At 45.7% G+C, this 13549-nt stretch overlaps 2 protein-coding genes across 3 annotated transcripts in view; one reads left to right on the top strand and one right to left on the bottom strand.

Moving 5' to 3' along the window:
* TG (thyroglobulin) overlaps positions 1 to 13549 on the bottom strand; it is a 711260-nt gene that overhangs the window by 167097 nt on the left and 530614 nt on the right. The gene's annotated exons all lie outside the window — the stretch shown is intronic.
* SLA (Src like adaptor) overlaps positions 758 to 13549 on the top strand; it is a 94725-nt gene continuing 81933 nt past the window's right edge. For both annotated transcript variants that reach the window (XM_086966243.1, XM_086966242.1), the window contains exon 1: positions 758 to 974. The gene's annotated coding sequence lies outside the window, so the exon portion shown is untranslated. The remainder of the gene's footprint in view (positions 975 to 13549) is intronic.

Raw genomic sequence — 13549 nt, 5'->3', positions numbered from 1 at the left:
GCTGCTGTCACATTTATTGGAAGTCTAGAACGTGTCCTGCAGAACACTAGAACGTGTTCCACCTTGTTGCTGTTACATTTATTGGAAGACAAGAACGTGTCCCACAGGACACCACACCTTGCTGCTGTCACATTTATTGGAACACTAGAACGTGTCCCACAGGACACTACACCTTGCTGCTGTCACATTTATTGGAAGTCTAGAACGTGTCCTGCAGAACACTAGAACGTGTTCCACCTTGTTGCTGTTACATTTATTGGAAGACAAGAACGTGTCCCACAGGACACCACACCTTGCTGCTGTCACATTTATTGAAACACTAGAACGTGTCCCGCAGAACACTAGAACGTGTTCCACCTTGCTGCTGTCACATTTATTGGAAGTCTAGAACGTGTCCTGCAGAACACTAGAACGTGTTCCACCTTGTTGCTGTTACATTTATTGGAAGACAAGAACGTGTCCCACAGGACACCACACCTTGCTGCTGTCACATTTATTGAAACACTAGAACGTGTCCCGCAGAACACTAGAACGTGTTCCACCTTGCTGCTGTCACATTTATTGGAAGACTAGAAGGTGTCCAGCAGGACACTCCACCTTGTTGCTGCCGCTATTCCTTTCTTTTAGGCAGGTCTGCTAAAAGCATTGCATCTGCATCTGTGCAGTATTCTGTTATTCCACAGAGAGGGTTCAATGATGCTGCAGGCATAGAACGCCGGAAGAGGTAAAACAGGAACCTCGTCTTTAACAAGCATGCGAAAAGTTCCTTGTTCTAATACAGGAAGTGGGTGACCGGTTTGGCAACTGCCGTTCTACATCAGTGCAGGAACTGCACAACAGAGCGCCCTGATGCTGGCGCGCCACAGTGCTGCCCGGAGCTGCCGCCTGCGCCCTTGGACGAGACCATGGGACTGTGATGCCAGGGTTTACTGTTGAACCAGGAGGCGGCAGGAGGGGGGTCTTTCACTTCTGAGGTAAGGCTTCTCGCGTGCCCTGCTGCACACCGCTGCTCGGAGTTTACAACTTGCAAACAAAAGGTACAGAAAATGGGATAAGCAAACCCACGAATAAAAGAGAATTCGCGGCATCACACTTGGGTGGTCGGTGAGTGGGGCTATGTATGAGTGGGCTCGTTGAATTATTTGCGTAGTTTAGCTGACTTGGTAGTATCGGGGAGTTCAGCCTGTCAGCGCTGCGCTGACAGTGCCTGTCACGGATCTGCGGCGGCTTTTAAATACATTATAATAAATGAACACACATTGTGGATGCTCACACCCGGACGGTTACTGTTAGTACATGGGGAGGGGGCGCATCATCTTATGTAGTTGCGAGTCCAGGCAAACCCACGTTTACCCAAAACGAGGACCCGTGGCTCTGTCGGATTCTCTCGGACCGAAAATGATAATTGTTTTATGTAAATGAAAAAAGAAGTGATCACAAAAGGGCTGTTGGTTTCCATTCATAGCTTATCGATACAAGGCTTGCAGGGATAAAGACAGCTAGCAGTGAGAATAATGTATATTATAAAACGTATATAAAACATACCCATGAATATTATGTGCCAATAGGCTGAAGTGTACCAAAGACTCAATGGAGATGCCGTCTGTGGGATGTACATTCAGATGCATGAGCGCCTTGGACCAGGTCACATGCAGCGAGCAGTGGGGATGCTGGGGCAGTCTCCGCCTCAGCGGGGGCTGGGGGTGTCTGGGGCAGCGCTCTTTTGCCACCTCAAACATTGGTATGTGGGTACGTGTTGCATGTGCTGCTTTTGGTGGCAGTGGATTTACATTTAGTGACAAAGCTAAAATAAACAACAAAACCTTCCACAATAGCATACAAAGAGTGATATAACATCACAGTTAGAACATTGATCGATTGATTGATAGAACATAACAGGGCACATCACGACTGACAACAGTCAAAATAAAATACAACTGCAGCACAAACCAACAAAATCACTTTGCAGCAATTATAAGCAGCTGCACTAAAAAAATACAACATTCATCACCACCACAACAAAATGTCGCACAGCAAGTGTGCACAAATGTTCTTGTCACACATCACCAGTGCCAGAATCCTGTTCTCATATGTTGATGAAAAGTGTTTCTAGCAAGCACTGCCTTCACTTACCACCGAGGACATACAATTAAGCCAGTCAGAAATGTTTTGTGGCCCAGCCCTGGAGTTACCCTCTGGGAAACAAAATCAGTTTACCTGCATCTCTAACTCGGCACTTCCATCAAGAACAAAGCATTCCCGAAGGCATCTGGATAAAGGGTAAAAGACGAAACTCACAAGAACAATTTGTCAAAGTCTTAATATGATCAAATAGACTTATGAAATTAATTAAAGGCTATAATTATAGAGTTGGCAAACTTGGTAAAAATATTGCTTAAACCTAACAGCCCCTTATATCGTACAAATCCTCACTGCCCAAAACCCACGGTTCACAGAAAAGTGGAAAATAATGTCTTTCTCCCTATCCAAAAGAAGGGCAGAGGAACATGACGCATAGTAGGTTCCACAGTAAGCATCCTCAATGACAAGCGGCCTGCAGTATGAGGATGAGGAGTAAAGCGGGGGTTGCTGATGGTCTCGGGTATCTTTAGAGCCAGGAGTGTCTCTCTGCACCCTGACAACATGCGAACCAGAAGCGGTCTTAAGCCGTCTCCTCCCTTCTGTACCGCTCTCTCGCGCACTCACATCAGCCAGGACTTACTTTCCTTGGAAACGGAACAAGAGAACGAAGGTCCGAAAAGGGAGAAAGAAATGAAAACGGAGAAAGGAGAAATGTACAAGAGTTTGCAAGAGTGAGATAAGGGCAAGGAGAAGGAGGCATGGGATGGAATGAAAGCCAGGCAGCCTTTGTATCTGGCGTCCCCGGCACGCGGCAGCGCCGGTGGAGGCTCCTATGAAAGACTCTGGGCCCCTGCACTAATTAATATCATCATTATGATTTACAAAATAAGCACAGAAAACGTTACAATATCCTTTAAAATCTCTGGCAGAAATAGTGCACATGGGCTTAACCACACCCAAAATCTAATAACGTTAGGGCGACAACAGTCTTTTTTATCACTTGTGTAATTCTGTCCCCAAATGTTAATGTTTGTCATTTGATGGAACGTATTGCCACAATCCCAGAAACGTTTTAAAGAATCTATCTCTTTTTTTATGCACACTAATGAAATCCATGAAACCCCATTTCCAGCGTGTATCGCGAGCAGCAGCCCTGGTCTTATGAGCGCTTCATATCCTATGACCTAGTTTCCCGCCAACACATTTTATACCAGTATACTTGCATTCAGTAACTCAAACATCACAGCAGCGCAGCAGTACCATAGTCTTAACTGTGTAGAGAGTGGTAAATTATGTGGCAATAAACATCACCTCTTTTCATTAATAAAAGCTCTGTGTATACGTTCCTTAGATTTCATATTTATCGTGTATTAGTGTCACCAGGGGGTACATGAGAGTGCAGAGCGAGGAAAACATAAGAATAGAGGCAACATGTTGTCATTCTCCTAAAATGTGGGCGCCCTGCTGAAATATCTGCAACTTTGATAACTTTGTGATCTGAACATGAATTTTTATCAACAGTGACAAAAATGAATAAGACTGAATCGTTCTTTTCACTCCACTTGAATTACATTGAAATATCAACGTTTTTTGCTTCAAGCCGTGGGCAAAAGCGGTCACAGTGCTTAATTTGTAAAAGAATAGGTGCTGGGTCTCAAAATGTTGCCAAGAAGCCAGCGTTCGGCACTAGTGAAAGCGGGGTGATGAATACAATGGTGCACAGTCTTGATTCCACCTCATGCCTTATTAATTCACCACCATTCTGCCACTTTAACTCAACTTTTTAGTTGTGTTTTACTCCTTGCTCCCTCCCTTTGTCGATGTTTCCCTCTCTTTGTCTTTGTGTGCTTCCATCTCTTGCTCTGTGTCACAGCCTGATGAGAAAACATAAGTTTCGGTCCCCAAAACTGAGTGCTGGTGCCTCCCTGCAACCACCGGCTCAAACTAAGCACTGCAAAAGCCCTTGAACCAAGTCCATCAAATGGGGATGTTTACAGTCTCTGGACAATGATGTTAATAAATGTTTAGCGATGGTATTGAACAACTAATCATTTGACTTTTATAAAGTGAATGGTTCTGCATCAAACCCAGCGCGCACCATTTTTAATTAAAAAAATTGCTTCAACAGTAGAAACCTTTTTTCTGTAAAAATGTCAATTCATGCAGCATATGTCAGATTATCTGACTTGTGCGTCACAGCCATTTTTACGCCGAAAAAGCTGTGGCCGCACAATCGTGTATTTGCAGCTGACAGACTTATATAATCAATAAAATAAGTGCACAGAGTTACAGGTGAACGCCTCCCACTGAAAGCACAACAAACCAAGAATTTTTTGCATAAGCGAGGCAAATGTTTGGAGAATCTAGGATTTCTTTCTATGAAAACACATTTTCCACGATGTTCGTTTCAAGGAGTTTTGGTCAATTCTCAATCCTGCAGTTGCAGATTTCACCAAATTAAGGGGCCTATTACGATAGCGGGCGGACTTTGTCCACCCGCCACCGCATCGGGGCACGGGACCGCCCACCCATGTCGCGGCGGTCCCACCATTCCAATCCAGATGCGCCCGCCACACTGGCGGGCGCATCCCGTATTTTTAACATTGGGGCGGGTGGCGCTGTAAGCAGCACCCACTGTAATGTTAAAAATGCATGTTGTGTATTTGCATGCACAACGTGACAGGCACCGCGCGGTGCCTTCCCCCTTGTGCATGCAAATGCAGGGGGGTACAAAAGGTATTCCCTATGTGCACCCCCAACACCCTGGGGGCCCGCTACGGGCCCTTAATAGCAAAGACCGCAAGCCTTTCCATGGCAGCAACGCCGCCATGGAAAGGCTGCTCACTGCCCGCATCATAATATGGATGGCGGTGTCTTGCAGACACCGCCACCATATTATACAGGTTTTCCGCCCAGTCGACGAGTCGACAAAGCAGAAAAGCTGTCTTTCCGTGCGCCGTGGACCCCCCCCCAGCCATCCTAATGTGGCGGGGGAGTCATTCATGGCAGGATGGCGAGCGGATCGCCCCCGACGAGCCGGCTGTGGCTACTGGCGGGGTCGACCCACCCGCCATCCTAATGGGCCCCTAAGTTTCTGAGATGTTACACTTCTGATGTAATTAGTATCAGCTAAATGTATTTTTATTTATTTTTAGTAATTCATTTTATGGAAGTTTGAAAGTTCGATTAAAGACATTTCCCGAAAACTGGGTAACCTTACATTTTATCGTCCAATAACTCTGTTTACCAGGCTCCATCCTTCCAATCAGAAATATTCTAGCTAGTACTGTATCTCTTTACAAAACCATAAATATGCTTTCCTTAGTGGCACAGAAAATGAAATTATGTGACCACAAACAGGGTAAAAACACTGTTAATCATAATGAGTCTCACTGCAAGAGAGTGGGGATTACTACAGCTGGATATTGCTCATAATTTAGGAATCTACAATTCCTAGGTGTAGGAATTCCTCTAGATGTTTTGCTGACTCAAATGGGCTGTATCGGAGGAAGTGAAGTAGCTGAAGCCTCGTCAGGTCCCCAAGCCATGATGCACAGCCAATAAAAGTGAGTTGACAGTCCAATGAAATTCCAACACTTTCTTCCACATATTTTCCAAGTTTAAGCAATGATTCATCCATTTTGAACTGTACATATTTGTATTCCAGTATTTCCTCTAAAAGTTCAATGAGTGCCTGTCCAGGCTTTACTCAAGAACACGTGGCGATTCACCATTCCTTATGATACAACGTCCATAATGTAAACCCAATGGATTTCGGGCAAAACTGCCCTTCCTCAGGGGTAACTATAATAAAAATAATCACATGAGACCCTTAAATAACCAGTTCATAAATTTATTTATTTATTTGAGGAATTTCTAAAGCGCACTATCGCCTGACAGGCATCTTGGCGCTGGTAACACGGCAACCATGACGACGGGTAGGAGGCATAGAAAGAAGAGAAAAAAACAGATCTAGTTCTTAGGAAATAGCCAAGTCTTTAATTTCTTTCTGAAAGCAAGAAGATCATCATGTTGTCTGAGTGCAATAGGTAGAGTGTTCCACAACCTGGCCGCAGTGACCCCAAATTATCTACCCCCTGCTCTAACGTTTTGGAAGCGGGGTACTTTTATAAGCTTGCCCCCAGCGGAACGAAGCATTCTGTTGGGAACGTACCATTCAAATTTTTTCTGATGGGGGGTAGGTCCCTTCCCATGTAGAGCCTTAAACACTAGGCAAAGGGATTTAAATGTAATTCTTTGTCTCACAGGGAGCCAGTGCAGCTCCGCCAGTGCTCCAGAGGCGGACGACCTCCTCGGCCAGCCTAGTACCAGTTTGGCCGCGGCAGATTGCATCCGCTGTAACCTGTCTAAGAGGAATGCGGGGGATTCGAGGAGAAAAGCATTGCAGTAGTCCACCCGAGGATCATACTGCGTGCTATCAGGACGCGGGGCTTGATGGGGTAAAAGAGGGAAAATCTTCCTCAGTGAACGAACAATAGCCAGGCAGCAGCTCACCACCTTCGCCACATGTGCCTCCAAGGAGAGGTTGCAATCAAATGTTACCCCCAGGTTGCGCACTGTCTTGACCGGCTGGCCAGGATTGGGGAACTCTGGGGCCCAAAGGTTCCTGGGCGGCCCTGCTGTGTGTCTGCGCACGTCAAAGTGCATCATCTCTGTTTTGGCTATATTAAACTGTAGTGAATTCTCCCTCAGCCACTGTGACATGTCTTCTAAACATTCTTGAAACCCTTCTACTGAGATGGACTGGGCTCCCTCCAGGGAGAGAATGAGTTGCGTATCATCAGCGTAATTGACGACCTTGATGTTAAATCGCTTGATGATCGCCAGCAAGGGTCTCAAGTAAACATTAAAAAGAATAGGGCTGATGGCCGAGCCCTGAGGTACCCCATGTTGGACCTGAGTGGGGGCAGATTGGTAAGGGGGAAGAGAGACCGCCTGCTGTCTCCCTGAGAGGAAAGAGTGAAACCATCTAAGGGCCACTCCAGTCACTCCCACCTCTCTCAGCCGCCTCAGAAGGATGTTATGGTTTACCGTATCGAAGGCGGCAGACAGGTCCAGCAGAATCAACACTGCTGCCTGATCCCTGTCTGCCCGCCCCCGAAGCTCATCCATTACGGTCACCAATGCCGTCTCAGTACCATGAGCCGGTCGGAACCCAAACTGCTCCTCCTCCAGATGTTTAGCCATCTCTAAATGTGTGGACAGTGTACCACTTACTACCCGCTCAATTATTTTGGCCGGGAAGGGGAGAAGAGATATCGGTCTAAAGTTTTTTAGGCATTCTGAATCAAGGGAGGGTTTTTTAGCAGTGGTGTTACCACAGCCTGCTTCCATTGGCGTGGCACCACCCCATCTGCAAGAGACTGGTTGCAGATCTTACACAGTGATGGAAACACACCTCCTGTGACATAATAAGAACTCACAAATGTGAGCCCTTATCTGCAACTGCAGCCAGACTGGTTTTAAACACCCCCAAAAGAGAGTGGGTGCAAAAAGGGCCGATGCGCATGCATTGGTTACCAGTGAGGCAAATAATTACATTTAAGGCTCTAATGATTACCCAAGGAGCCTTGTACAAAAAGGCCCATTGTATATTCAGAAGAGAATAAACAAGTACACTCTGCTGAGAACACACTGCTATGAGCACTTCGCGCTACAAGTCACAATCCTCTGTGTGTCCCCAGGATACACAAGGCGAGACCAGGTGGGAGGTCTTTGCCTTTCAGACTGCTACTCTTTGGAACTCCCTACCCGAGCATCTTCGGGGCATAGCTTCCAAAACTGTTTTTTATTCATATTTAAAAACCTGTTTGTTTACAGAAGTATAGAGATTGTTTTTGGGAGATTGCAATTAATATTGTTCTCAGCTTCTCTACTTGCTTTAGCACCGGGACGCTTCCTTTGGGGGCAGCTGGTTGCGTTTTACAAACTTTTTTCCATTCATTCTCTGGTGCAGTATCACACCTACTCCCAAACAAACCTTTATAAAGTTGGACCCAGATGTCAAGTGGACCAACAGAGTCTTCTCCTTGAAGCTGAAAGTTCAGTGCTCGAAGCCCAAATCCCAGATGGCAACATCAGCAGCAGAACATTTTACCAGAATATTGTCTATATTTAAAATTATTCTATTATCCAAGTTTTCATCCCACCTAAAACGTCTAAAAAGTGCATCTCATGTCATCCTGCAGGCTAGTGGCGCTAGCGCAATGTAAAAAGTAACGAAGACTACTAGCATACATGTCTTGTACATCTCAATAGTTGAAAGTGATGTGATATCACCCCAGACACCCTGACTTTGGCTACTATAGTTTATTTTTTGTACACATGGGTTGACTTGAATATAGGAATAGAATCTTTAATAATCCATTGTGTTAGACCTGTCAGCCTGAGGGTGGTCTTCCCCCAACATTTTGCCTTCCTTCTCCACATTTTCTGACCTCATTTTTGCTGGTGTTAGGATTTTAGGCACTTTATCACTGCCAACCAGTGCTAATGTGCGTTTGTTCTCTCCTCTAAGCATGGTAATAATGACTTATTCCCCAAGTTGCATATTTAATTTACTTATACGTTCCCAGTAAAGTGGTACTACATGTGCCCAGGGCCTGTAAATTAAATGCTTCAAGTGGGCCTGCAGTACTGAATGTGCCACCCACTTAATTATCACTTTAAGCATGTCTCATGCTTCCCATTGCAGAGCCTATGTGTGCAGTTTTAAACTCCCATGTGGGCCTGGCAAAATAAAGCTTTGGCCAGGCCCAAACCTTCCTTTTTACTGCATATAAGTCATCCCTATGGAAGGCCCTGGACAGCCCAGAGGGCACAGTGCAAAAAATTTAAAAGTAGAACATGTACTTTTAAGTTGTACATGTCCTGCTAGTGAAACACTCTCATATTTGTTTTTCAGTACTGCAAGGCCTATCTCACCCAAAGGATAACATTTGAGTTGCCTTATTCCATTTTGTAAGTGTCATTTTGTTTTTATTATTATTTTATTTTGATTGATTACCTGGTAAAAACCATTGAAAATAATAGTCGATAACCATAAGACCACTATACGCGTATCACATAGTTAAAAACAAGACAGATATAAATAAGTTCATAAACCACGAGATACAAATAGATACATAATACAACAGCTCATCTAAGTCAGGAGTAAAAACCATAAGATCGAGTAAGACATCCTAGAAATCCTATTCATGTTGTAGGCAAGATTCTCTCTAGGTTTTTAACGGGCCCCTAGGTTTTGCCCTAGCTCTCTCATTCTCCTACCTCTTCACCTATATAGGGCTGTCTCTATATTATGGACACCTAACAGGCGGGAGAGCCACATCTGGAAGGAGGGAGCCGCAATATCCTTCCAGCCTGCTGCCAGCATAATCCGGAGGATCGCGACAGACATAAACACAAACACTTCTTCCTCCTTTTTCAGACTTAGGTTACTATCATGCCCAAGGATCATTAGGGTAGGGGATAGGATGATCTTAATACCTAGCAGCCCCTCCCAGAGTTTCTGGATATGTATAAAAATTTCTGATCGTTTTTTACAATCGTAAAACATATGAGCAAGATCAGCTTGCCCCTCAGAGCATCTAGGGCACTTGTCATCTTCCCTCTTGCCCCACCCAAATAGCTTATCTGGGGTGAAGTATAGGTTGAATACGTTTTATAATGCTGGGCTCTCAAATTCGTAGAGCAGAACCATTTCCCAGCTAATTCAAGAGCTTTAACTAGATCAACATCTGGATCCCCTAATTTCGCCATCCAGGTTGTTTCCATTTTATTCATATCATCTTGGAGAGTTGACATTAGGACTTTGTAGATCGGATCAATTTTGACACCCCCACACAATACATAATCCAGCACCTTGTTTTCTTTTTCCCCCCTGGAATGATAGGTGGTCTAATCCTTAATAGCGTTTGATGTATATGCAAGAATTTAAAACTTGTGATTATAAGTGTAATTTTCAAAGGAGAAGAGATAATCGGTTCATGTTGGGTGTCTCTGCAATCACAATGTAAAATACTAATTGATGATGAAGTCGGATTTTAAATTGTAATTCTGAAAATGCCACTTTAAGAAAGTTGACAATTTCTGTCATTGGCCCATTGGTGCCCAGTAGCGGTCGGTGGTGGGAGTAGCTGCTGGGCGGTGACGTGGGGAGTGGGAGGAGCAGGGTGGGAGGTAGTAATACATGGATTACGGAGGATTACAGGTAAGTAAACAAATAAATATATAAAACGAATTTCGTTGCACGCACTGCACCCCCAAATGCGATGCAGTGCACGCAACAAAATTTGTTTTATTTATTTATATGTTTACTTACCTGTAATCCTGCGTAATCCATAGATTACTACCCCCCACTCTGTCCCTCCCCACATCACCGCCCGGCCGCTACTCCCACCACCGACCGCTACTGTACGTACCTGCAGCCTGTCTCTTGTCTCATGGCTGGGTGGAGTTGGCAGATGGAATTTTTGTATTCCTTCTATTCAGCCACACACAATGGGAGCTTATGTGTGGCTGCATGGGCTATCATTGGCAGGATGGGAGGGAGCAGCTTAATGCAGCCTCACACCAGAATAGGTTTTGTCTGGTCTCCACACAAAGGGCCTAATTGTTATTATTATTATTATTATTATTCAGATTTATAGAGCGCATGGATACCCAGCCAAGAGTTTCCCAGTGCTACGCTGCAATGAGGTAACAAGGTGCACAGTAGAAACTGGTTTAGGTGTCAGAGTTTAAAAAGAGCCCGGTTTTGAGTTTCCTGCGGAAGACTGAGAGTAAACCACATGATCTAAGCTCAGCCAGGAGAGAATACCATAACGTTGGGCATAAGAAAAGAAAAGTCTTGGCCTCTTTGCCTAGCTCTCTTAACTCTAGAAACTACTACGATATCCAAGTTACTTGATCATAGGGAACAGCTGGGAGTGTATAGCAGCACCAAGGATCTTAAGTAGGAGGGACATGAGTTTGACAGACATTTATGTACATAACACAGTGCCTTAAATTGGATACGACATTCAACAGGGGGCCAGCGCAGCTCGCAAAGCAGGCTCGCAGTAGAGTAGAACTTGGGGGGAGGAAGTAAAAGTCTTGTTGCTGCGTTCTTCACTATTTGAAATTGTCTAAGCAGATTCTTTGTTACTCCAAGATGCAAGATATGTCTTTAATCAAGCCCCGAAATCCCCAAGGCTTGAATAACAGTTCATTGGGCCGAAAACGAAAGACACCCAAAGATTTTGGGTTTCACACCAAAATGCTGACACAAGTAATGGGCACTTTAGAGATCTGATGACTCATAGACATAATTGAGATGCTGAGATTTTTTACTACTGGGACAGGGGCGGGTACGGTGCACATCACCTCAGGCTCAAAAATGCGGGTCCTAGAGACGGGGAAGTTTTCCCAAAACATGTGCCTCAGTATTGTCTCCGTTTAACTTCAAAGAATTAGAGTTCATCCAGGAGCAGACTTGAGTAAGAGAACTATTCATTGTTCCTGTGCTCTGATTCTCCTGAGAGGACAGGGAGGCAATGATCTGGGTGCCATCACCATAGAATAGGAGTGTAAAAACATGTTTTTCCACCACGTCTGCAAGTGGCATTATATACCTAATGACCCTGCACTGTCACTTCAGCCAGCTTGGACCCAGGACAGGGGAGGCACGGAATTCCATGGAATTCAAACCCACTGTCTAGAAGCTTCTCCCACCTTCCAGAACCAGGGCTACCAGGGTATAAAAGATGGACTTCAGACATCACCCTTTCAGCACACCTCTGGACCTGTGGAAACTCTGCCAGGAAGAAGGACTGCTGTGCTGCTGAAGGAATCCTCTCTACTGGCCTGCACTGTGCTGGACTCCTACTTTGTTTTGTGACCTGCTGTCTGCTGACCTCCTGCCTGGGTGAAAAGGACTGGACCTGCATCGCTTGAACCCAGAACCCAGAGTGACTTCAAAGGATAGTTGGTTAGCCTCTTGCTCTGAAGCCTCATGGACATCACAGGATACCAACAACCATGCATCTGCACCTGGACTCTGCCATCTGTGAGTCTGCCCTGCCAAGAGGTGCCACCCCAGTCCTTGACCCTTGGAAGTTGAGCTAAGGCTATTTACCAGCATGTGTTTCCAGCAGAACCAATGCACATCCTTCGCTTCACGACGAAAACCCAAGCAGAACCGACGTATTGCCACCACTGCATGGATGAGACCCTTTGCAAAGACTAGCATCACTGCTACAACCCGCACAGCCTTCAGAACCACCACTGCACAAAGCTTCCCCGCCGCAGGCCCTGCATCTCTCGGCGACGGCAGCCATGACAACGGACTCTGCATCGCAGTAGCTATTCACAACTGATGCATCGCCCTGACTACATGTCACATCCCCGACAACCGGACTACACATTGCATATCCCATTGATGGGATCTTCAACACCGACGCAACAGAACCTCGCATCGAAGCCTCGCTTTATCTCAGAATCGATGCATAGCCTGGGCTACATGACGCATCTTCGATGTGGATCCACACAATTATATGTAACTTTGATTATTATGGGGTGTTTGCAGGTGCTCTAATCAAATTGTGTTTAATTAATTTAGCACAGTGTATGATCCACATTGTGACCTCCTGCAATGTCCCATGTTTCATTTCAGATTGTATAATAGAGGCACCCATCCCGAACCACAAATGCATCTTAACCATGCATTCCTTTACCACTCATGCCTTTACCACGCAATTTGATGGTAAACGAATAAATGGTAAGGGGGGTATGCATGGCTAGGGTCGCCACTACTCCAAGACTCCTACCCTCAGCCCTAAGCCTTAAATTACAAACCCCTAGGCCCAAAACCTTCTCTCAAAACTACCCATTCCCCTCCCCTACCCTGAGTCCTAAAACCCTGCCCATTAACATACACTACCCCGAAACCCCCACTCCGCGCTGTGCCTAAAACGACCCCAACCTCTTCCACTGCCCTGAGGCCTAAAACCCTAACCCCTAATTAAAAATACTACCCGACCCCCCCATAGCCCTAAAAACTACCCCCCTCCCCTAAGCCCTAAAAACTACCCCAACTACCCATTCCTCTCCCTCTGCCCTGAGGCCTAAAGCCCGGCTCCTTAACATACACTACCTCAAACCCCCTCCACCACGTGCTGTCTCTAAAACTATCCCAACCCCTCCCACTGCCCTGAGTCCTGAAACCCTAACCCTAATTCAAAAAACTACCCGACCCTCCCCAAGCCCTAAAAGGTACCCCACCTCTCCAGCCCTCAAAAACAACATCGTCCCTTACGAACTACCTGCCCAAAACCCGGGCCCAGATCCACTTACCACACTGTATCCTCTGTCTCCTTCATCGGCGTCCAATCCTTCCTGCCTCCACCCAGCAGCAGCAGCAGTTAGACAGCGCAATGCCTCAACCACGCATATACGTGGTTAAGGC

This window comes from Lissotriton vulgaris, chromosome 4_1 (assembly GCF_964263255.1).
Source record: "Lissotriton vulgaris chromosome 4_1, aLisVul1.2, whole genome shotgun sequence".
In the NCBI taxonomy this organism is placed as follows: Eukaryota; Metazoa; Chordata; class Amphibia; order Caudata; family Salamandridae; genus Lissotriton; species Lissotriton vulgaris.
Note: the sequence above shows the minus strand (reverse complement) of the source record. Positions and strands in the feature narration are given on the sequence as shown.